General features: G+C 49.8%; 1 protein-coding gene and 1 pseudogene across 9 annotated transcripts in view; both read left to right on the top strand.

The window, feature by feature from the left end:
* Positions 1-25,772, top strand: part of MYT1L (myelin transcription factor 1 like) — a 293,631-nt gene that overhangs the window by 26,007 nt on the left and 241,852 nt on the right. For all 9 annotated transcript variants that reach the window (XM_036224409.1, XM_036224411.1, XM_036224413.1 and 6 more), the window contains exon 2: positions 11,632-11,725. The gene's annotated coding sequence lies outside the window, so the exon portion shown is untranslated. The remainder of the gene's footprint in view (positions 1-11,631; positions 11,726-25,772) is intronic.
* LOC118605907 lies at positions 17,046-17,164 on the top strand (annotated as a pseudogene).

The following is a 25,772-nucleotide window of genomic DNA, read 5'->3' as shown; positions in this document are numbered from 1 at the left end:
AAAAACCTTCAATTTGAAAGAAGGTTTACAAAACTTTATGGTTTGTTTCTTAATTGCAGCTAGCAAATTATTACTGGAAAGGTATTCTTAAAATTAAATCACATCTCCTTCATGAGAATTTCCTTGGCAAATCCCATCCCAGAAGGAATGTTTATATTTAAGCTACATTGAATGGTTTCACTTCTAATTGTTTGTTACAAAGGTTTTCACCGTTTTGTTTTGTTTTTTGTTTGTTTTGTACTTTTATCTTGTTTCCTCACAAGGAGATAAGACCTTTGAGCAAAAGATCTGAATTCTCCCAGCATCTCCTTTGTATTTGGTCATCAGTGGGCATATAACAGTTGCCAAAAAATGTGCGTGTGCTCGTTTGGAAGTCGAGTGTGTCCATTTATATTTCAGCCCAGAATTAAAAGCGGGGCCTCATCAAAGATAAATCTGGTCCTCACAGCCCATAATTACTAATTGCTAGGATCCTTGGGGGACTAAGTACATGTAGGACATTTTAGGGGTATTTGCTCCCCTTAGTCCCCTTCCAGGGTTAATCCAGACCCCGCCCAGCTTTATGCTCAGGTCGCCACCTCAGAGCCTGAACAGCGAGTGAACACTGAAGTGAAGTGGATGGGAGAAAGTGCACCGAAATGCTCGGTGTCTTGTTTCTTGGGGGAGGGGGCGGGGGTAGTGGAATAGGTTTTTCCTTTTATTATTATGATCGTGGTAAGAACACTTAACATGAGATTATCCTCTTAAATTTTTAAGTGCACAGTTGAGTAGGATTAGCCCCAGGCAGTGTCGCGTAGATGTGCAGAACTCACTCGGCTCGCGTGACGGAACACGAACGGCAGCTCGCCTCACCCCCGTCCCTGGCAACCACCTTCTGCTCTGTTTCTAAGAGTCTGTCTATTGCAGAGACCTCATAAAAGTGGAATCGTGTGGCATTTGTCTTTCTGCATCTGCCTTATTGCGCATAATATGCTACAGGTTCACCCACAGCATCATAAATGGCAAGGCTTTTTTTTTTAAGGCTGAGTAATATTCCATTGTGTATGTGCAACATATTTTCTTTACCTATTCATCCACCAATGGACAGTCGTGGCGTTTCCACATCTTGGCTGTTGTGAATAATGCTGCGATGAGCAGCGGAGTGTGGTTATCTCTTTGAGTTCATGATTTCAATTCTTTTGTCAAAATATTCAGAGGTGGAATTGCTGGATCATATGGTAGCTCTATTTTTAATTTCTTGAGGACCCTCCATGCTGTTTTCCATCGTGGCGGCACCAATTTACCTTCCCGCCAGCAGTGCACGAGCGGCCCCTTTTCTCCACGTCCTCGCCGACACTTGTTATCTCGTCTTTTCGATAATAGCCATTCTGACAGGTGTGAGGCGATATCTCACTGGGATTTTAATTTGCATTTCCCTGATGATTAGTGGTGTTGGATATCTTTTCACATACCTGTCAGCCATTTATGTCTTCTTTGGAGAAATGTCTATTTGAGTCCTTTGCCCATTTTCACATTTAATTTTTTGCTATTGAGTTGTAGGATTTTCTTATATATTTTAAGTACTAACCTCATATCAGATAGGCGCTTGCAAGCGTTTCCTCCCGTTCCGCAAGTTGCCTTTCCACCATTTCCTCTGATGTGGTTTTTCAGTTAGATGCAGCCCCGTGTCTGTTTTGCTTTTGTTCCTACTGCGTAAAGTGATCTAGAGATCCAGCGCAATCTCTATCAAAATCCCAATGCCTTTTTTTTTTTTTACAAAAATAGAACAAACAATCCTAAGATTCATATGGAACCACAAAATACCCCCAATAGGCAAAGCAATCTTGAGAAAGAACATCACACTTCCTGCTTTAAACATATATTCTAAACAACATTAATTAAAACAGCATAGCACTGGCATAAAGACAGATATCTAGGCCAGTGGAGGTGAATAGAGAGCCCCGGAAAAAATCTCGCATATACTGTCCATTGATTTTTGATAAGAGTGACAAGAATAGTCGATGGGGGAAAATATAGTCCCTTCAATAAATAGCGCTGGGAAAACTGGATATCCGCATGCAAAAGGATGAAATTGGATCCTTATAACATGTACAAAATTAACTCAAAATGAGCTAACACTTAAATGTAAGATCTGAAACTGTGTAACTTCTAGAAGAAAAATAAGTGAAAAGCTTCATGACATCGGTCTTGGCAGAGATTTCTCAGAATAGCTCTGCTTTACTAAAAGGTAGGGCCCATTGTTCTTACCTTAGATGCCTCTTAAAGGCATTGACTTCATCTTTCTGGCCTTCCTTCCTCTCCCGAAGGGCTCATATGGTAATGGGGAGGAGGAGGCGCGCACCATTTCATTCTGGGTAAAAGGGTGCATCTGTTCTTCCTTGAGAAATTCCTGAAACCGTCCCTGGAGCTGACGCCATTTTGCATAGGGCGCTGCGCTCCCGGCAGGGTGGGAGGGCGGAGCGGAGAGAAGCACAAGCGCCCCAAGGGTAGGGATTTTAAACCTGCCTTTGGGGGAAATCGGTAGGAATGCCATGACCTTGCTGCAGAAAAACACGCATTTGGTGAGAGCCTTTCTTTGATAACGGACGGGTGCATTCTGCCCTGTCCGAAGCACTATGCCAGGTGGCCATGTGCCGTGGTCCACCTGAGATAGTCCCGATTTACAGCTGTTGTCCAAGCAACCCATCTAGTTTAACGTCTGTCCCGAATGAGCCGCCCCGATTGTGTCACCCCATTATTAGGACATTTACATACAAATTCGGAGATGTTGTCTGACTTGAGCCTAACAGTAAAAATGACTTAGGCATTTCTGGGACACTGGGGCTTTTGCCACGTGGCCGGGGTGCCTGTGGGAAGCAGAGCAGAGAGGACCCGCAGGACTAACGGAGCGCATCGTGCCTGGCTGGGCTGACAGGGGAGCCGACGTCTGTGTGCCTGCTGGCCCGCCCTAAAAGTGTCCACACTGCACATGGTTCCATTTGACCCCGAAGGATCCCCCGGGGCTGGGTGGAGCAAACCTGAGAAGGGGACCTGGCTTCTCCGCTGCTGGCAGGGGCAGATGCTTTCCTTTGCAGCAGGCTGCCAGGCATGGTCAGAGGAATCTCTGGTGAGGTGACAAGCCCTGCACCCAGTGCGTAGGCATGACGATGCTCCGACCTCTTCCTGCCTGTGAGCAGGTTAAGCTCATCCTGATGCCACTGACTGCAGACTTTTTCAGGCTGAGGCCAGCCCTGGGTGTCCCCCCACAGTGCAGAAATGCCAAGCTGAGCCCTTGGGCTGGGCAGAGAGAGCAGGTGTATTGCAAAAGCAGTAGGGGTCCTCTGCCTCTACACTTTGGCCCTACCCATCCATCTCCCTGCTTAACCCTGACGGGGCCTACGGGCATCTTTCCCATGCCTGTTTCCCCTTCCCTTAAGGGGGCTTGAAGATGTTGGTGAGACAGCATTTATAGAAAAAAAAAATTCTGGCACTGCTGAAATATTGACATTAAAAAATAAAGTATCATCTATACTAAAAAAAAATCCCAACATTAACCCAAAACTTTTTAAATTTTTAATTTCTTAAACAAGGGAGGACAACCCTAAAAATGGAATTATTTGTCATGAGTTATATCCTTTTTCTTAAGAAAATCACCTAAATGGGAACAGTAACAGTTTATTAAATAGGACGAGCATTCTTTATTGCAGATTAGCCTCTTCTGAATAGTCTTTTTCTTTCATTTGTTTTAAAGGCATGATTTCCTCTTGCCTCTCGAATAGCTTTTGCTTCAGGATCAGTGACCGGTCGTTTACTTGTATTTCAGGGTGACTTTTATATCAAAGTTTCTTAACCACTCAAGGTTCCTTTTGACTAATTCAAGCTCAGTTATAGTCACCTCCTGGAAGAAACAGAATAAAAGTTTCTATATTTTCTATATTTATCCCACTAGGGCTTTGAAATGTAACTGCTCTTGAACTTCCTATGTTCTATGTATTTGGGTTGCACCCTTCTGAAATAAATGGACATTGAGGGCAGAAAGCTTGTCTCTGTCTCTTCCTCTCCTCTCCCCTGCATTTGGCTGACTTTTATCCCCCCATAATGCAAAGCACTCATTTCCAGTAAGCCTCTTGCAGTGGCTGGGAGCAGAAGGAACTCTGTGATGTTTGTGGTCTGGCTGCACATAATTTACCCAACGGATGATACAGAGGCAGATTAAAGTTTTCCTGGTACTTGTGGATTGTGGTCGCCTTGGCCTGCCGGCCTGCCATGCAGCGTGACCCCTACTCCTGTCTAGAATGCCCTTCCTCTTACCCGCTAATCTGAGCCATACTCCAGGGCTCTGTGCCAGACTCCCGCCCAGTCCAGAATTTCTCTTCTGAGTTCCTGTGTGTGTGGTCCAGATCTCAGCACTTATAATGTCGCAGACTCACCGACAGAGGTGTGTCATAGATTGCATGTAGCCCAGCTCGCCTCCTAATTCAGGAATCGTCCCTAAAACCGGCCTGGGTGCTCGTCTGCTGATTCAGTCTCTGCGGGAATACCTACCGCGATGGGGAGACCGCGGCCCCAGACGATGTCCGTCCCTTCTAACTGCACTGAGCCGACCGCGTTCGTGCACACCGACTGCTTCTGTCCCCGGAGCGTCGGCTGCTGGGGGCTGGGGGCTGTCCGCGCAGGCACAGAGGGACAGAGACGGAGAGGTAGCTGGCCCGTGATGCCCGGCGGGCTGCTGCGCCCCTGCTGCTGTTTCCACACGTCTTCATCATCGCTTTCCTCTGCGAGGCAAATGGTAAAACGAGCACTGAGTCACGTGGCACCTGCGTCACGAGGATGACACACCCGTCCCCATCAGCACGTGACCGGAGACCCTCGCCCTCCCAAGAGAAAGACAAGACGGAGTGACGCGCACTTTAGAGTTCGGGTTCGCCTGTACAGCGTGGCTAGGTGCTGCTCCGAAGGCTGCCCCTCCCTTTTCGGTCCCCGTGGACGGGGATGCGATCCTCGTTCCCCCCTCCGCCCCGACCCCTCCGCGGGCCGCTCGGCCTCGGTCGCGCCGTGTGAAGGCGGCGACAGCCTCTGGGTGCGGGTGTGCTGCACTCGCGCCGGCGCGACCCTGCCCACGCTCTCCCTGCAATTTCTCTAAAGCGAGGCCGCCTCGGGTTCACGGCGAGGACAGCCGCGTGTCGCTGCATCGGGCAGAAGCCGAGGGCACCTCCAAGGTCTCGTTACGCCAGGGCCCCCCTCTGATGACGAACCAGTCTGGCCGCCAGTTGTCGCAGCCCGTTCGTCTCAGAGTCGTCGGCGGCCTGACACTAATGTAACGCAGCGAGGCGGCACGCGCCGGCCGGAAGCGGCGCCGCCGGAAGTGACGCCGCCGGAAGTGACGCCGCGTCCGCCGCACGTGCCTCCAGAAGTGCCCAGGCGCGCGACGTGCGACGACGAGCGAGCGGGAGTGCGGGCGGGGCGTGAGGGGCGGCCCCGGGGTCCCCGCCGTGCCCGCCGGTGCCGGTGCCCGCGTGTGGCCGCCCGGGGGAGCGCGGTGTGGCGTGGCGGCGGCGTGGCGTCGCCCGCCCGAGGTCCTGTCAGCCGCCGGGGTGAGGACGCCGCGCGGCCCGGGCTCTCCGCCGCCCTCGGACCCGCGGGGCGCCCGGCTCCCCGTGAGGGACCGCGGCTCGCGGGCTCGGCGAAGGTGACAGGGTCGGGCGAGGACGGCGGCGTGTGGGGCGACGGACGCGGTGCGCCCGGGCCGGGCAGAGCCGGCCTCTTGGCGCGCGGCGACGCAGGCGAGAAAACCCGCAGCGAAGAGAGTTGGCGCCGCGTGTCCCCACAGCCCCCAGCGGCCACGCCCGAGGCCTCGGTGACTGTCGCTTCATCTCTAACTTCCTGCGCGCACCACACACGCGGCCGCGGGCCCGCCCGAGAAAAGCCACCCGCTCAGGGGACGCGAGGACAGGAAGTCAGCCTGAGGGGCGACCAGGTGGCTCTGCCTCGCCCTCGCTCCCCCAGCGCCGTGTCCTCCTCTGCACGTCCCCGCGCGCCGGCCACGCGGAGGGCCCTGGGCGGCCCTGGCGTTTGCGGTGTTCGGGGCCCCCCCTGCGTTCTTAGAACCACACTCTCCGGGTTCGAAGGGACACCCCAGTAAAAGCTGGAAGACGGCCTGCAGAACTGTTGAAAATGATTGAAGACACCATGTGACAACGACGTTGGGGCCCCTCCTGAACGGGTGTCCAGAACCATCCGGTCCCACGGTGACTCCCGTGGTGGCGGCGGGAGACCCCTCTGCAGCCGTCGTCAGAGGGCCCCGGGAACCCGCCGCGCCTGACAGCGGGACGTGGGCGCTGCCGCCTGCCCGGGCCGGGCGGGGCCTGAGAGCCGAGCCCGGCCGCCTGCCCGAGCGAGGTGGCTCGCATCCTGCCTGCTCCATTAGCGACCGCATCATCCTTCACTGTCGCATCGCGTCTGTGAGGTGAGCTTGTTTAGACGAGGACGTGGCGTCTGCCTCGCGGCTCAGTGTCCTGCCTCTCATGCTCCAGAGTTACCGTTTCAGATCTTCGCAGGGAGCGAATGCCTGCTGGATTAAATCTTCTGAATCACGGGGCTCAAGGGACTTCAGTTTCAGCTCCAACATGTAAAATATCACGGCTTATGTGTCTCACTGCCCCGAGTCCGGGCTGCTTTCATCTTATATCATAAAGGGATTTAAGCTTAAATTATAAATCACTGGTTTCTAAGTCAAGTGATAGAAAAGCCACCACAGCTTTGTAGCTAAAACCCAAGAATGTGACCCTCTTTTCTCATTGCGGATCATTCTCAGTTCTTATGTTGCTTTTGTGCCTTGTCCATGGTTTCAGCTTTACTTCTCTGAGTTTTCCTCAAGAAAAATAGAATTTATATACAGCTGTATTTTTTACCAGGCTTTTTCCTTGTTTCCGAGTTGATTTTCATCAGAGCCTATTAGGTGACTGTGGCAGGTGTTATTATTTTATCTTTCTGCTATTCCAGTAACGAAGGGGCTAGTTGACTTGCGACGCTCTTACTGCTAGGAAGAGGCAGAATACTGATTCCAATCTGGGGTTCGTTAGCCGGATTCTGAGCCTGCCTTTTGAGCCGGTGGTTCTCAGCGCCGGCTGTGTTAGGATCACCTGGGGAGCTTTTTAGAAGAGGGTTAAAGGGATCAAATATATGGTGATGGAAGAAGGCTGGGCTTTGGATGGTGAACACACAATAAACTGTATAGATGTCGAGTTATAACCTTGTACACCTGAAATTTACGTAATGTTATTAACCGACATCCCAATCAATCTAATAAAAAGAGGAGATACTGATGCCTGGGCTTCACCTCGGACTGATGAAATCTTAGTCTTTGCAGGTGGATGTCGGTGCGTTTTCAAAGCTCCCCAGGGGATTCTGATTTGCAGCCAGCATTGAGGACAACCCTGTTTTCCTCCCTCTTTGTCAGAGGATGAGCATGGGGAAGGGACTGCCCATTTGTGTGGGTGGGGCTCAGGGATGACTTGGAGGAATGTGACATTTTTAGCTGCAGTTACGTACATAGACGCCCAGTTGGTAGGTACGTATCATAAGTAATTGAGCTTGAAGGATGCTCTTTCTTCATTGTCATCTTCACGCCTGCATCAGTTTTGTGTTTTCTCCAAATGTAAGCTCTTGGCTCACACAGGCCGAATCAGTACCACTTGTTTTTGCCTTTACACCAGGTGTGGTGTGATAAACACGCGGCCCCTCACTGTTGAGCAAAAGAAGACTTAGGGATCATCTAGTCCAGAAGCTTTCAAACGTTCATCAATGAAGAACGCTTTTGGAAAATGTTAGGAGGAGAAAGAGAAGCCAGGGCTCCAGGCCCGCACAGCTTCATGTGGCCCCTCCCCACCTCCTGGGCAGGGAGGGGCGTTTGTTTGACCAGAGCTGGAAGGGAGCTGGGGCACCGAGAGGTGGACACCATGATGTGATGACGAGTTGCAGAAGGTTCTTGTTTTGCTGCTGAGGAGGGTCCAGGAGGGATTTCAGACAGCAGAGGCACGGAGACCTGGGCTACGGGCGCGCTTGGCCTCATGGGTGGCCGACGTCATGATGCTCACACAGGATGCTGTGATGGCGGGTTGCCCAGCCCTTGTCAGAACGTGGGTTCCCTGACTCCCCCTGGAGGTCCTGGACCTGGCCTGGGGAGACCTTCCCCAGGAAGCAAGTTCCCTCTCCCTGAACACTCTCCCTTCTCTCCTCTGCCTCCTGGGGCCCACCTCCTGAGGCCCTGTTGGCACTGGAGTTAGAGAGAGGCCGTGTTTATGCCATGACGCAGGTGAGCTTGGTTGGGGTTTGGGGATTGCTGACTCTGTAGGCGATTAATTGGATCTACATAGAAATCCCATTTTTTCATCTCAGATAATAGTAAGAAAGTCATATAATTTCTGAGATTCTTTAAAATATCAGTATCTCACTCCATTTAGAGAGGATTTTCGGTTCTGTTGCATTTAACCTGCTTGTATTCCACTGGCAGTAGCAATGAGAGTTAAATTTCCATCACAGAGCACCAGGCAGCGACACAAGAGATCTTATTATTCCAGTCTTGCGAAAGGGCGGCGGTCCAGGTTACCATCGCAGGTAGCTGCTTGTTAGGATTGTTTGATAATCGTTGCCATAGGCTGTTGCAGTGTGTTCATGGATTTGAAGATATTTTGTATTTATCTCTCGCGGTCCAACTTTTCCATAAGGTATACGTGGAAATTAGCCAAGTAAATGAAGCTAGTCTGGCCTGACAAAAAATAAGCAAATAATGCATTTTTAAAAATTAAGACTATGAACAACTCTACTACCGTGCCTGAAGTCTGGGGGGAAAGTAGAAACCCGAAGAACATGTGCGTAAAGAAACAGAGGTGTGTAAAGAAACGGGCTCTCTGCCGATAGCGGGGAAGGTCGCCCGCCTGCTAGCAGGAGGTAGGATATGCCCTCGTCGGCCCGGCCGCAGCGCGCACCAGCTTTTTCTCAGGGTTCAGGAGCAGGTAGTCACCCTTTTCGATGCCCAGTCCCGCTCTTTTGTCAGGGAACCTTCTGTCTGCTCTGACAGGCATGGCCATTGCCACAGGCTCCCTCGGGGAACAAGGAATCTTGACTTGCCTCTCTCATCAGGAGCCAGGGAATCTTGCAGAAAAACCAAAGAATAAGCCTATAGCTTATATCAAAGGGTAGAAAGTTTTTTAAAGTGTAAATGACCTTAGAGAAAACAACTTTTGTTATTAACTCATTTTGATTTAAGAAGCTATCAGCTTAAAGAATATAAAATGGTGCGAAATGATGTATCTAATGAGACATCTGACATCTGTCCCGGGCAGGCTATGGAAGAGGGCAGGTATTTTAGAGTGAGACATGTACCTCCGAGGGCCCTGGAAGCCAGGCCTCGGTTCTGTTACAGCTCTACCAAAAACTCCCAGAGTTGGTGATGATTTGTAGGGTTAGCCTGGTTTATAAAGCTTGGTCGCATTGCTGTTATTTCCATAGAAAGTTTATCACTTCTCTGTTTAAAAGTGGTGATACTGACACATAAATAACTATGATTTTATTTGTTTAGAAGGCAATATAAAATAACTGTTAGTTAACTAGAATGCTCATGTAAATTTAAAGACCAACCTCCTGAACTTACTTATAACTAAAGCTTAATTGTAGAGGTCAGAAGGGATCCCAAAGATTATCTAACCCATTACCCTCATTTTACAGATGAGAAAGTCACCACATACTTTTGAAATTTTGACAGGTTTTTTATATGCAATGGTTAGCTTGTTTACATTTTAAAATAAATTAAAATAAAAAGATTGGGACTGGCGCATGCTGGTTAATGGTTCTTTAATTACTTACTTTTGAGTATCTATATAGGTCTTATGCTCAGTATTTTGCACTAGAGCCAGGATGAAAATCAAAGCGATAGCAGTTTTAGGAGAAGTAAGCGTGCATGTGCACATGCACAGATCTACGCCTATATCTGTCTGTCTTACTTGATTATGCGAGGACAATTCTATCTGCTTGCCATAAACTTCTCTTTCTAAGGGGAGGGGCCGATAGAACTCGGCGAAGTTGGCTTCCACACCAAACCGGTCCTTCTGACTGGCCCGTTCCCTCCCTGCCCTCAAGAGGACGCGCCCCTCCCACATTGTGCCAGTCCCAGTCAGTGAGGGAGACAGTGGGGCCCCTGTGTGTCCTGGCACAGCTCTCGGAATCAGCACGAGGCACTTTCTTTGCATCTCGGTGTCACCGTTCACCACAGATGGCCTTGCCTGCTTTGCCTATGTGCAGGGGACCATTTGGGCCACTTAAAACCATTAGGACCTTTATTTCTGACTTACAATAGACAGCATACTCTAACTCGAGTAGAAACTAGATTTACTGTCATTTTCAGTCATAAAGTAAGATCACAAGGCTTGAAATTTTCATAAGTATCTCCTAATGGGTTCTTTGTTTTATTTTCCTTGTTAATTGGAAATCATCAGAAACTTGATATCTGCATTACTTCTTTTAAAAGCATACATATATTTCATTTGATTTTGAGTGCTTTAAAATGGTCTCCACATTTCAATAACCGTGATACTGCCCTGGAACAGTCATTGACTTTGTCTGCAAAAGGGAGTATTTCTGCTTGTGAACGCAAGCGTGTTCACAGACGTGGGGTGTTTTCTTTGAAAACAGCGAAGAGCTTGGGGTTTCGGTGCCGGAGGGCAGCCTGGAGACGTGGAGAGAGCGTGGGCGTCGCTAACCACGTTCCGGCTGACGACGCACCCGCAGTGTCCAGCAGAGTCTGGTTCCTCAGCTACTCGGTCACGGCGGGCATTGTTTGTGCTGTTCTTAACACGAAGCTTGCTCACTCCTCTATCGTCACGCAAACCAGAAAGCGTGACTGGGAGGCCGCGAAGACCCAGAGAGAGGGCATTCTAGGTAGAGGGAAGGAATGTATGCAAAGTGGAAGGCGCTGCAGTTCATGCTCACTTGTCCTCCCACGGAGCTGCTAAAATTGGAATGAATGTGGCTGCTAGTTAGAAAAAGTTGAATTCATGTTCCAGAGGCGTTCTTTTCCTTTTCTTCAATTACCCCAGTTTCCCATGTAAACCTCGAAAATAGGAAATATCAGGAACTTTCTTCCTCCGCCGCCCATCTTTCTTTCTTGGTCCTGGCGTGGCCTTAGGTAAACGATCTGACTTCAGGACCCTTGTTTGGTTCTGTGTGCACTGCGTGTTTGATGCCAGAACAACGCACACCCTGCAGTCCAGAATCTTCTGTTGACGACTGAGTTCTGCCTGACACGCAGGCAGCATCCGGGGCACTGAACTCACTCTGACTCATCTCCCCTCGTTGGTGGTCTTTGTAGGCCAGAGACCCAGGGACTGACTCAAGTTTCACACACCTGACCTCATTCTGTGATTTTTATTAAAGAAGAGACTTTAATTTTAAAAGCACTGTACATTCAAGGAGACACTTAGGGATACGTAGCGGCAGGACTGTCCCCAGCTGAGGAGCGGTGAGTGTGAAGGCGTGTGTGCACAGCCTCCGCTGGTTTGAGAACAGCTCACATGCAGGGAGACTGTCCATTCCCGTTAAGTCAAGGGGACGCTCTCAGGTCCACTAACCGCTTCTCCTGTCCTCTGTTCCATGCAGAGAAGCTGCCGCAGAGCCTGAGGCTGGGGTGCGCGCGGCCGCCGCCTGGACGTCCGTCTGACCCACGCTGACATTCGAAGAGTCACAGAGTACGGTATGTTGAGACAGATGGGACCTTGCACTTATGTTAGGGCTGTGAGGCTTACCTGAAAACAGGTGGAACTCAGAACGCAGTTATGCCTGATTTTGAATAGGCCACCTGAGCAAAGGTTCTTTTCTACCAGTATTTCTTGTTTTTGATATTTAGATGCTTTGGTTTTACATTATTGTTCAGTTGATTAAATATGCACATGCTAACCTGATACATCAACCACAAGAGCATCATATGTAATCTAAATATTTCAGAAACAAGCACAAATCAAGCTGAGGGCCTTAACCCCAAATCAAATTTATATTTCTACAGCGTTTTTTAATGTCTTTTTTCATTCCTGATATTTATGTGGCTCTTTACAGATTTCAGGCATTTCCACTCCGATTCTTTAACTGGAGCCTCATAAAAACTCTGAAAAGCAAGTGGGAAAGAGTTCTGAATAAGCCTCCGCACATAACCATCCACTCTGGCATTCCCTTTGTCGATCAGATGGAGTGTGTGATGGACTCAGAGTGTAGAGGGTCAGATGTGACACTTTTTGCAATCTCCCATTCTGTGGTAAATTCCCCTGTACTACTGGTCTATCCGCGGAGAGGCACATCATGAATAATGCCTGGTACATGTCGCGTGCTTGTTTCGCATCAGGGCCATAGCGTGTGACTTCCTACTTGTTATCTTTTCCAACTCTCACTGTGCTTTGAAAAGGACATCTCACCACGCCCCGTGGACATGAGGGAGGCGTGCAGCTGGCCCGGGTCACGCCGCTGTTACAGAAGTCACCCCGAACTGCAGGCCATTTTCCAAAGCAGCACATTCTGGGAGGTCATTTGTGTCCCTTTTAAAATCGATCCTGAAATGTGATTTCATGTCTTTCCAACTCTATTAGCCAGTAGCATTACCTTGAGCAGAGCGTGTTAGAGACCTCTGTTCCTATCCTGTGACTGAAGCACACACGCGACTTCTGTGGACCTCTGCTTTCTCTTCTAATGATGAATGGGCGGGGCTGAGAAATGGTGCTCTCATAAGTAAAACAATTTAATCCCCATCAGCATGGTCAGAAATGAACCAGTTGTTTGGACCTGAAATTCTCTATTTACTACACAATTAATTTTGAATTTTTTGAAAATTCCGCATTTTCCAAGGCATTTTCTCCTTACTCTCCTTCACTTTTTGTTGGCAGCATTGCTAGGAACTTCTGAATATTGTCATTCTCGCTGTTACTGATCTGCCCGAGAGATCGATTTTTAACTTTAGTTTTCTTTCCATAATTAGAATATACATCTGTAGTGGAAAATGAGAGTATTCAAATACATAGACGTAGATATACACACACGTGTAATAAAAAGTTAAAACACTGAAAATACCAGAATGCGGTGATAACTACCATTAATGTATTGGTTTAAAATTCTTCACAGTTGTTTTCTTTGGCCATATGATTTTAAATTAAGATGGAGTATACTGTATGTTTGTTTCTTACTCCCATTTTACTTTATATATCACACATATTTTTCTATAGCAACAGATGTATTTCCATAACATCATTTTTCATAATATGTAGTATTCTAGTTTATGTCTATTGTAAAATATATCTAACTAGTCCTCTACTGTAATTTTATCAGTTGTCTTTTTAAAATTTTGCTTTATAAAAAGATTTTAATGACCAGGCTTTTATCTAAAACTTTTTACACTGTTAATTATTTCTGTACCATAAATTCATAGTATAGAAGCTGGGTCAAAGGATATGTACCTTTTAAGCCTTTGAAAGCGTTAATGCTTTCAAAATGATCCTCCATTCTTAAGTCTTGTCACATGACTGCATGTCCTCTGTGACTCTAAACTTAGCCAGCCATTAGTGTTTGAGTGGTCTGCCATCCCAAATGCAACTTTTATGGATTTGACTTTAAGAAAAAGTAATCTCATAGTATAAAGTTTAAAAGACTACAGGTTTATTTCACTGTGTATTCTGAATTCTCAAGAGCTGAACTCCAAATCTTTCATTCTCTTGTTCAGAGGTTAATTCAGCGTGTGAAATACCTACTGCATGTAAGACAATAAGCTAGACACCGTTGATATATAAGTGAATAGTACACGGCCCATGCTTTTGAGGAATTTACCGTGTAGTAAGAGCATGCCAGACATATAGTATGGAAGGTACTGTTACAAGCTGGCTTTAAAAATATAATCTCATCACTAGCCATCAATGCAGTGACCAGGATTATGCTTGATACCTAAACCCTGAGTATTTCAAGATCCACAACCGAGAGAGAGAGTGTGTCGTGTTCATCGCACGGAGCCACAGCGTGCCCTGCACAAACATTCTGCCCCGCATCCCCAGCCTGGGGAGGCACTTCGTCCTGACTTCTTGAGCATTTCCAGAAAGGCATAGCCTGCTCTCCAGCAGGTAGCCCACTCCATTATTGGTGTGTGTTAATGGTTGAAACTTCATTCATAATATTTTTAATGTGAAATTATGGTTTTACGTTATATATTGTTCCTGATTTTGGCCTCTGGAGAGACTTAGAATGAGATCAGTGCAGCTCAGTCCAATTCAAGGGATATAGTTTAAAAATCTGCTATGGTCAGAAACTGTTCTAGTTACTTGTTACTAAGGGCTAATTTCTGTTTCATCTTAGAAAAATTAATACTTTCTATTTTAGTTTACCCCTATGTTTAGTTCATGAATATTGTCTTTTAAAGTTTTGTGAATGATTTATTATTTCTTATTTTTTCTCATTCCTCATACTTATTTTTACTACTACTTTTGTCTTTTTCAAATTCCATCATATTTTACTACATCGAAGGTTTTGTTTCCTTGGCCCTTGTCCCCATCTTGACTTTATATGCTATGTGCTGGTCTCTGCTTCTTAATAGGTAAAGATTGTATGTACAGCCTATTAACAATGGCTGTCGCCTGTAAACTGCTAATAGTTTATATTCTCTGATTAAAAGAAGTGAAAGAAAATATCAGCACAGAGGGCCCAATGTCTGCCAGCTTGAGGGCATAAATAACAAACCCGCATAGACACAGGTCCGCGAAAGGGAAATACAATAAAGGCTTCGCTCAGCGCAGAACTAAGCAGCAGATAAACTCTGAGGTTCAATTAGATGATGGGAAGCGACTCGGCACGGATCAAGGGGCCAGTGGGGGTGCGAGGAGTCGCCTCATTTCCTTTCTCTCTCCCTCCCTCTCTCCCTGCCTCCAGCCATCTTTCCCACTTTTCTTCCTTACTTCCTTCTCTCCCTCCTTTCTTCCTCCCTCTCTTCTGTCTCCCTTTGTTCTTCTCCCTTCCTCCTCTTCCATCACCTCTTTCTCTCTGCTTTTATGTTGAGTGGCTTAATCATGTTAATAATGTGAGTTTTAATATGGAAGAGGCATTATTTTCCTCTATACTTTAGACTCATTTGAGTCTAAAGTTTCATTCGAGACTCATCATGAAATACAGGGAAAGTAAATACTATTACCCCTTATCACAGCTCAGCCATAGAGCGAAGGAAGTTTTGTCATCTGTACCTAACCAGAAACCCATAGTGGGGCCAACAGTGTCACAACTGTTAAGATGCTAAGAAATATTAAATGGCTAGAGAGATCTGAAAACATAGGCTCACTCTGGAGATAGCTTCCTTTATCTTAACAATCATTTCTGAGCGGCTGGGGTCAAAGGTGGCAGCTGCGATGATCCAGAGCTGTGTCCTCCAGCTGACCCTTAAGTCACATTGATGCAGGGGATTTGAGGGGGAGGGAACACAGAGATGGCCTCTGGGGAACTTCGTGCGCTAATGAATGGTGGGCACAGCCCCATGCTTCCCAAGGCTGGGCAGGGAGTCATGGTGACAAGAGCAGGCCAAGGGGACATGTGATGGCATTAGAATAAGAATGGGAGAGATGTCCACCAGCTTTATTAAGGTCCTAGGTGGCGGATGTCTTCGTTCTGCACAACCTGGCTCTCTGCCTCAAGGTGGCACTTTATCCCTTAAATTCCCCCACATTCTTAAGTGTTCCTCTTTACATGAAATGCAGGTATTAGAACACAGCCAGAAAAAAAAAAAATCAAAGCATTGCATCCGACTAAAGGTTGGGACCTCATACGTTAGAGTTTAAAGCATCAACTGTTTAACCTATTTATCTACATGGCATTAAAGAACTGTTGCTAATTTTAGTTATTTAAATAGTGTCAGATCTCTAAAGTTTTTTTGCTGTTTTCATTTTATCTTTGTTAACTTCACTGGGATGGCATTGGTTAATAAAATTATATAGGTTTCAAACGTACAGTTTCATAACACTCCTTATGTATATTACATTACATATTTACCTGCCAATGTCAAATCTCCTTCTGTCACCAGTCACCATATATTTGACCCCCTTTAGCCTGTCAGCCCCCCACCTCCCTTTCCTTCGCTAACCACTAAACTGTTGTCTGTGTCTGATTTTCGTTTGTCTTGTTTGTTGCTTTCAGTTTTATAACCCACATGTGAGTGAAATCGAATGATTCTCACTTTTTTCTGTCTGACTTATTTCATTTAGCATGATAAAGTTCTTATATTTTAGAGATATATACTGAAAGATTTCTAGATAAAATTATGTAATTTCTGGACTTGCCTTCAAAGTACCGTAGAAGTAGTTACTGGATGGCAGTAGAGAGGAAATTAAGTTGGCCAAATTACATTGTTTTAATTGATTGATGGGTAAATGGAATTTATTACACTCTTCTGTCTACTTTTGTATTTGTTTAAAGTTTTCCATGTTAAAATGTCGTAATGAATGGGAAGGTTCCTAAGAGTAACTGTCGAGGCATCCTCTAGTACCAGACTGGCGAGAATAAACCCAGCCTCTTACCTCTGAAAACTGGGCGTAAATTTCCTCTCCATGACTTAGTTTCCTCATCTGTGAAACGCATTGGACTCCATAGGACCCTTGTGGCGATGGAGTGAGCTACACGTGAACCAGCACGAGTGCCTCGTAGGGAGCAGAGCCCCTGCGCGGGGTCATGTCGCTCTAACTGTCGGGGTGGGGTTCTGGCATTCATTTTCCTCCTGGAATTCCTTATATCAGCAGTTGCTATATCGAAAAAGCCCTTAATTTTGTATATAAAAAGCATTTTGGAATTAATAGTTATCTTTTCTATTTTAAAATGAATTGATTTAATAATTAGTGACTTTTTGTGACTTGTAACAGTGAATGTATTTCTAAAGGCATTTAAAGAAAAGACATAAAATGGGCTATTAAAACTTGCTGCAGGATGTGGTTCCATAGTGTAGTGGCTAGTACGTCTGTTCTACATGTAGAAGGTTCTGGATTCATGTCTCAGTGGAGCCACAGTCTATGGTCTATGGCCATGCCACCCTGAACAAGCCTGATCCCATCTGATCTCAGAAGCTAAGCAGGGTTGGACCTGGTTAGTAGTTAGATGGGAGACCACCTAGGACGACCAGGTTCTATAGGCATAAATAATAAATAATAGAAAAGACTTGCTACGAATATATTTTATTTTATTTTTCTTCAGAACAGTATAGCTGAATAGATTATACAGATTAGCCACAATACTGACAGGATCTTGGGTATTCGATCAGTCTCTCTCTCTCTCTCAATCTCTCTCTCTGTTGCAAAGGGTATATAACTGCTTTTTTTCTATAAATGCGATTGTCAAATAGCCATGTATAGTCTACCCTTACATAACACTTGGAAGGTAGTAACATTACAATTGCATAATTAATAGTATAATGTTCTCTTTTTCACATTATCCAAATCCTAATACATAGCTGTTCAAAAAAAGGAATCAGTACTGGGAATTTGGACAATTGCATTTTCTAAAGAACTCACTTTTACTGATAAAATGAATATTTTAGAAACATGAAAGTATATAGAACAGTGGATATTCATTATTTTCTCTGTTCTTGCCATCTTTTCTCTATGTGAAGTATGTTTTTATCTTCCCTCCAATTTGGGATCACCTGTGCAACCCGTGGGACTCCAGTTATCAGTTCAGTGTGTAGAAGGTGACTGAAGCGGTGTCCACGAGGTTTATCTTTGAGCAGCCATGTTGTGCAGGTCGCTGTGCCTGGTGAGGAAGGATAAAGAGGTGAGCAGAGACCAGGCATTCAGGAAAGCCGATCGGGATTCGGCAGGGAGAGAAGGCAAACAGGAGCGGCGAGCGCTTGGCACCATCGACAAGCGCTGGGCGATCTCAGGGGACGGGCGTTCATTCTGACGGCAGAGCTAGGAGGGCTTCTTCGCAGGGGATGGAATAAATAGGCTTAGGCATCTGATATAGAGGAAGGAAATAGTCATGAAGAAGAGGTTAAAAAAAAGGCAAAATGTGAAATATAAATAGCATTCTTCGCATACCTCTGTAGAGAGGACGAGATCCAGTGAGCTGTCAGTAAAGACGAGTGCGTGGTTGTGTGAAATGGCACCTTCCCAAACTCCTCTGTGGCTCGGTGGCCCACCCTGTCATTGCCCAAGTCCCCTGGCATTTAGAAGCGTCAGGAGCATTTAGAAGAGGAGGACGTCAAGATGCCCAGGGGGATGTAAAGCGGAGCGACCACGGACACCACTGCCGTGGGCCCCTCCACCCTCTCCGTCCTCCAGTCCCCGCCCTCAGATCCGAGAAGTCGCTTCCCTGCATAGTTGCAAAAGGACTTTTTAAATTAGTGGACGCACTCGTAATATTTTAAAACACTGCTCCATATTCTAAAAAGTTAAATCATCCTGCCAGGAGGAACAGAGAAACCTCAGTTAGTTACCAATAACCTGCATCTCAACTAAACCGTAGTGGTACTGGATTGCTTAGTTCTCAGGCCAGCCTATTCCTAGTGGATGCGGTTAGCGCTGAAAGGCCGCGTCCTGGAGGCTGTGGGTCTGGGCTCTGAGAGTCACGTGTGGATGCGGCAGAGTCCAGACACCGCTTCAAGATCATGCTCTTTGTGGCTCATGGGCACAGCGGTGAGGTTTTCCAAACTTCAATTATAAATGACCTTAATGAACGGAAGTGGTTATTACCCTTAAAGGCAGCCTGAAACATTTCGTCTGTCTTCAGCACACAGACCCTGCACGCCTGCAGTGTGTTGCACACTGCTGCACATGGAACCCCAGACACGAGTCCTCAGGCTCTCACATGCCACTAGCAAACACACAAACGAGTGAAACACACCGGAGAGCAGAAACCACCGTGGGGCAGAGCCGTCAGGTAGAGGGTGAGACCGTAGGAGAGGATGGGGATAGGCGTCATTCGAGAAGGTCCTGAAGAACAAGTAGGGATCGTCCCGGGCGTGGGAGGGTGGCGAGAGACCGGGAGGAAGGAAGCGTGAGAGGATGGAGAACGTGCTGCTTCTGCGTGGAGGGTCCACGTGGGGGACAGGCTGAGAGTTGGCGACTGTGTGAAGGACTCGGGTTTGGAATGGGCAGCAGAGAAGGACGCTGAGTGTGTGAGCGGGGAGTATTTGCGGGAAGAGCTCCCAGAGCAGCGTCTGTGCTTCCGGGATGCCAGCCTAGAGCAGCACGGGGCACACCGGTCTAGGTGTCCGAGCCGTGCCTCGTGGCTGTGTGGCCTCGGAGACCGCTGGGCCCCTGCGGGCTGGGCTGTTCTCATCCAGAGTAGCTGGATGGAGTCCCTAGTGGGGCGTCTCGGTGCTTGGAGCATCGCACAGGTAGGAAACCAGCGCCCTATAACCAAGTGGCTCACTGTACAGAAGCCACAGAAGGCCATGGGGCTGGAAGAAATCTCCCTTATTCTGTTTGGGTTCAGCCGACACCTTCAATGGGTTTCTGTGTAAAATGGTTCCATCTACTTGATATTCTCAAACTCAGTTCATTTCCATATCTCTGCTCTGTAACACACACACACAGCAGACACACACACACACAGCAGACACACACACACACGTACACGTGCATAGACACCACCCAACAATGCACAGTCACTCACACACCACACAGACACGAACACTCGCTTACATGGTACCTCCTTTAAATTCCCTTCCCAAACACGTGTGCCCAGTGGAACCCGGTCGCCCTTCAAGGCCAGGCTCAGCGTGCACTCATGGCGACACCCCCTCCAGTGCTCTCCCAACCCTGTCGCCTGCCCTGTGCCGGTGCATTTGCCGCCTGTGGTTTCTTCAAAGCACTTTTTTACATTCCTGGGACAATATTGAACTCTGCCGTGTGTGACGGCCTGCTTCCCTCGTGGCGGCCCCCTCAGAGCACAGAGCAGGCGTCACAGCCCTGCAGGTGCGGCGGGGCTGGTGGAGCGACCCCCGGCCCAGTCGAGGGCTCTGGCTTGAGTCTGCCTAAGGACTTAGTCTGTGGGGGTCGCATGTAGAGATAGACTTGTCTTCCCTCCGTGTGCCGTCGTGGTTGCTTCAGGACTCCTGTGGGTATGCGCTGGCAGGGAGGAGGCTGCTGAAAGCACACACGGCGCCGCACCGCTAAGATGCCCGAGACCGCAGTTCTCTGCCAGGGTTCATGTTTACCGCGCGGTTTAGAAACATGCTTTCATCGCACTGCGCTTTCTTTCTCAAACTCTTGTCCTTAGGCTCAGAAGTTACTTTAGAAAAAAGCAAGCTTAAATCTCAGAATTTGGGATTACCAAAAATAAAAGCTAAGAGTCTTTACATTTTAAGAGTGATTAAAAATATTCCTTTGCCCAATTCTCCTAAATTTTTTGGAAGAAAATGCAGTTCGCATTGTGATTCAGTGGTGACGTCGGGCACGTCGCGTTTCCCTCCCGCCCTCCCGGCCCCGCCCACGGCCGTGCCTGATGGCGCCGCCGCCCGTTCTCTGCGCGCGCTCCGCATCACTCGGTCAGCGTCCCGGAGTCTCTCTATCGTGTTTTTTATTTTAAGGGGAGAGGCAAAAGGTTTAAAATACCAAAAAGAACAGGGATACTACTTTTGACCCAGACTGATTGATACTGTTGTCGGCAGATGAGAAGCGACACTTTTCCGTAACTCCCTCACCCGCTCAGTTACAGAGCACTAAGCGATTCTGTCTTTCCCCGTGTGTTTTCTTGTTAAAACTCGATTCTCTCCTTAGTGTCCTGTCAGACTCGCGGCAGACGGGAGTTTGTGGCGGGCGGTGCCCTCCCACGTGGCTCTTCAGAACGCTGTGGGCCTCGCTGGGGACGGTCACACACTGCCACATCTGCTGTGAGCCCGGTGGCGTCCCGCCTCCTCCGGACATGGGTCTGGGTCTCATGTGCTGGGAAGGGACTGAGCCTTAGGGCCGCGTAGTGGGGCGGACGCCTTTCCAGATGAAACATTTGGTCTTTCTGCAAAATGACGCAGCCCCCAGTCCTGTAGGAACGCGGCGCGATGGGCAGAGGCCCCGCGGCGGCCCGGCCCGGCCCAGCCCGCGCGTCCCCCGGCGGGGCGCTGTCGGCCGTCGTCTTCGCCTGTTCTGCGTCCCACGTGACTCCCCCGCGCCGCCTTCCCCTTTCATTCAGCGTTTCGCTCTTCCTCGATGTCCGCATGTTATCGTTCTATATTACTCATTAGTTCCTTTGCTGGAAAGAGAAGAATGATCACACGAACTCGAAGACCAGGGCAGAGGATGAAACGCAGCCGCTGCAGTTCAGGAGCGTGCATCTTTGTGTGCGCGGTTCGGGAGGGCACGACACGCAGACGTGGTCGGCGGTGAGCGCTGTAGCTGGGCAGAGGGCAGAGGAGTCGGTGGGGCGGGCGAGGGCCATGTGCGTGTGGAGGCCGGTCCGGCGGGTTCGGGCGCTGGGAGACTCGGGCAGGGGCCGGAAGGCGTGGGCCGGAGCGTGTCGGACCCAGCAGTGCCGTGGCCGCCGGTCAGGCTGCGCTGCATCCCGTGTGCCGACCCCGATGGCGGGGAGGAGGCTGGGGCGGGGCTGGGAGGGTGGACAGCAGCGTGGGCGCAGACCAGTGGGGTGGGGACCTGGCAAGAGTGAGGGCTTTAGCTTCCATCGTGAGTGCAGTGGAAAGCACTAGACCGTTCGGGGCCGAGGTGATCTAACGGGCTTGGCATTGCGGCAGGATCACTCTGGCAGCAGGCAGAAAGGAGAGGTGAGTGTGGAGGCTGTTGCAGTAACATAAGCCAGAGACGGTGCTGACTGGCACAGCGCTGGCAGGGGTGGGGACGGGAGATGCGGCTGGGGACACTTGGAATGGAGGGCCGATGGGCTGTGAGAAAGGGAGGGGTGGCAGGGTGACTCCAGAGGTGTGGCCTCAGCGGAGGGGAGAGGCCGCCGGAGCGGGATTGACGGGGAGCCAGGGGTCCACATGGCTGTGGGCACCATGGGGAATGCGGCACACAGCCCGATAGGCAGGTGGTTCGGGGGAAACACCGTCCTAGACATGGAAATTTGGAGTTGTCAAGGTGCAGATGGCGGGAAGCCCAAAGAGTGGGCTCCCAGTGGAGATCCGTGGTCCGAAGACTGAGCTTCAAGGCACAGTGAGCCCGGGGACTGCGAGGCACAGAAGTCCCCAGCGAAGGGACCGTGTGGGTGCCATGAGGAGTGGTGGTGAGGCCAGATCAGGATGAGGAGAGTCTGTTGACCCCTGCAGGTGACTGAGCAGACAGCACTGAGAATTGTCCACGATTGGGTCACGTCCAGTTCCTGCTAGCCGTGACCACCGTGGTGGTCCTGGGGACGAGGCTGCCTGGCGGGAGGGATGGGGACTGTGAGCACTAGCAACCCCGTAGGAGTTCTGTGGTGAAGGAGGCAGGTCATCGGGGCACAGTTGGGGACGGATACAGGCTCCGGCGAGGTTCGTTTCTGCTGTTTTCTTTCCAAGGGGAGTAGCAGCAGCCTGCGAGCATGGAGACGGGCGGGCGCAGCGGAGACGGGGAAACGGGCGCTGCGGGGCGCGGGGCGACCCGTGAGCCGTTTCCTCGAACGGGAGCCAGCTTTGGAACCAGGCCCGCGAGCGGAGTGGCGGCCGCAGAGGGACGCGTAGAGTGTGCATTTGCAGTGTCCTCAAGGAAGGCAGCCATAGGTGCTGGGTTCTCAGGGGACCCAGGTGTTCATTGGTCATCAGCGAAGAGGAGGAGAACGGAAGAGAGAGCTTTGAGGCAAGAGAAGACAGCTGGCGGGGGGGTGGGGGCGGAGGTCAGCGACAGCGAGCGCGGGAGGCTGCTGGCCTGGCAGGCCCCCGAGCAGGCGCTGGAGCTTCACTGCGGGCAGGAGGGGTGATCAAAGGCGACAGCTGAGGCCGGGGATGCGGGAAACTGGCTGGTGCGGACGAGATTCAGCCGGGGCCGTGGACCTGTGCGGCCGGGGAAGGGAGAAGAATGAGCACAGTGGAGAGAGGCACGGGGCACCGGAGATGCTGGCACAGCCACAGAGGGCTCAGGTGGCCCGGGAGCCCAGAGGCACCTGCGGCAACGGCGGCTGTGAGGAGGCGGAGCCGATGGCGCGGGGTCCAGCGGAGCTGGGCGCTGTTTACCTAGAGGCGAGACCCAGTGGTCTGGAAGCAGCAGGCACTCGCACGCACACGCGCTCACACACACACGCGCGCGCGTGCACGTGCAGACAGAGGTCTGTAAGCACCACTGCCCGCCGGCGTCTCCGGCTCCATCTCATGGGGGTTGGGGAGCCGTGGCCGTCTTGGTGTCGGAAAGGACGTCGTGGGTTCTGGCACAATGCGACCGACTAGACGACCGGGAAGGAAAGGAGTAAGAAGCGGGCTAAGCTTCAGCTAATTTTAAAACAGTTGTTTTTTAAAAAATTAAACATATTGGGTTGACATTAGTTAATAAAATCATACAGGCTTTAAGCGTGCAGTTCAATCACGCATTGCGCAGTCGTTGCTAACGCGCCACGCGGAGCTGTGTAGCACGCCCAGTGCTGTCTCTGCAGCCTCTGTGCTGGCCCGGCAGGCGCGGCGTCCAGTCGGGGGCCCCGCAGGGCTGCAGGGCACCCCGAGGCCGAGCGGTAGCGTCCTCATTGCCTGCTTTGCAGCAAGAGCCCTCTGTCACTAGACTTAAGGAGTGTCTGCCCGCATTGAGTACCAGGGAGGGGGACTGGCTGGGATTTTTTTATCTGCTTGTTTGTCGCCTTTTTGGTGTGACCTCAGTGTCACTGAGCTATGATTAAATGACAGGTCTTCCCTTTCCCTTTCTCTTCATTCCATCTCTGTATCTGGCATATGGTAGGGACTCAATAATATCTTTTCGAAGGGAACACCCAGTCATCTGTGAGTATATAAGGCACCATGCTGATAACTCAGAGCTCTTTAACATGCCGGCCCTACACACCTGTCAGAAATGGGGTGCAGCACATACGAGAAGCTTCGGCCTCCTGCGTCTGCGCGCGTGGGCACACGCTCTCACACTGACTCCTCACACATGTGGATGTGATTTCTAATACCTGATTGAAGGTCGTGGTGCCTTCGGAGGAGCCGATGAGGGAACATGTGCTCGGCGGCGGCAGGACAGCGCTCTGGCTGGCAGTCGGGGCCGAACTCGTGCCGGTGGCCCGGCTGAGCTCCTGCCCGCCATGTGGCAGGCGGTCCCGCAGGCAGAGGCAGGCTTGGGTGACTGCGAGCCGCATGTGGTGTTCCGTGTACTGGGGTACTTGTGTCGGGGGACAGAGAAGGGAAGAGAGGTGACAGGTGTGTAGGGCCGGCATGTTAAAGAGCTCTGAGTGCCAGGCCAGGGTGCAAGGACCCACTGGCACTATGGCGAACGGCATCAGTGTTTACTGGGGACTGCAGGGCACAGGTAGGATGCAGTCTCGCTGGGCTCTGCAAAGGTGGACCTGCCGGGATCGCCACTGCAGCTTGCAGGTGAAAGCGGCTGCAGACAACCCTAGTGAGAACTGAGAGACTGGTAAACAGACGGTTGGTGGCGGCGGTGACCCGAAACCTGCCAGAGTCCAGAGCGCTCACGGCCATGATTTCATGTAATCTGCACGACTGTTAAGAGGTGGGTTCTGCACTTTGTGGGACAGGGAGGAGACCGAGAGGAGTAGCAGCAGTGCCGCCCAGAGTGTGACCTGCCTCCCGGGGCAGGGCCACAGACTCTTTGTTCCCCAGCCGGATCTGGATAGGTGCAGAGGTGAGAACGTGAGTTTAGAAATGTCCATGGCCACTTGGCATCTATGCGACATTCGTGTGCACGATCACTTTGCCAGACATTTTTTTTATTGTATTTTACAAAAGGTCTAAAATAAATTGGACTGGATGTATTGTTTTGATGTCCTCTTTCACCTGCATAAAGTTGGGTGAGCGCCGCACAATACCTCTTGGGTGAGATCACGTTGCTGGACACAGCAGAGCCCTAGACCCCCGGCCCTCGCTGATGAAGCTGAAACAATTAGGGGGTTGTGCCGTCTCGCCCCGGTGTAAGCACACCGCCTAGCGTGGGGGAAGGGAGGCCGTGCCGAAGTGTCACTCCCATTTGCCTTGTGAACGGCCATGTGCTTCCCCCTCTTCCCTACAGATTGAGCTTCCTAAGCGTATTTATTTAGGCTGATAATGGAGTGAGTGTGAATTCCCTAAACATATAACGCCTGGTTTCAGGGCAGAGGGGACGTTCAGGTGTGAAGGAGAGCCAGCCTCGCTCGCCACCTGCCTGCACGGGTGTCCTCCAGGCTGAAGCGGGGTGCAAAGAGGGGGTGTTCTGTCAGTAATTCATGGGGACAGGGCTCCTCCTGAGGGCTTCCTGGTAGGTGTCTCAGTTGAATTCAATCACCACTGGTTTCCATTTGTCGGTTTGTTATTCACCATAACAGTTTCCAAACTTTAAAATGTTTAATGTCAGTGTTAAACAGCGGTTTTTAAAATACCTCTGGCTATTTTTCAAGATAAGAAACTCATGAATAATTTCGGTCTACATGTGGAAAATTGGACCTAAGAATAACACAATCTGTGTTTCGGAGGTGTTTCCTGCCCCATTCCCCCACGCCCTCTCTTTCCCACGGCCTGTGCGGTGTAGGTAACCGTCACCTTCATGGGCCAGTCGACGGGAATCAGCCCGCTCACTTCGCGACCCCTTATGCTAGAATGTACAGAAGTTAAACTTCCGTTTTTCGGAGCTGGATTTTCCCCCAATACTTTTATCCTTACCTTTCATTCACAGTTAAGAATA

Source organism: Rousettus aegyptiacus, unplaced genomic scaffold, assembly GCF_014176215.1.
Source record: "Rousettus aegyptiacus isolate mRouAeg1 unplaced genomic scaffold, mRouAeg1.p scaffold_m13_p_7, whole genome shotgun sequence".
NCBI lineage: Eukaryota > Metazoa > Chordata > Mammalia > Chiroptera > Pteropodidae > Rousettus > Rousettus aegyptiacus.
Note: the sequence above shows the minus strand (reverse complement) of the source record. Positions and strands in the feature narration are given on the sequence as shown.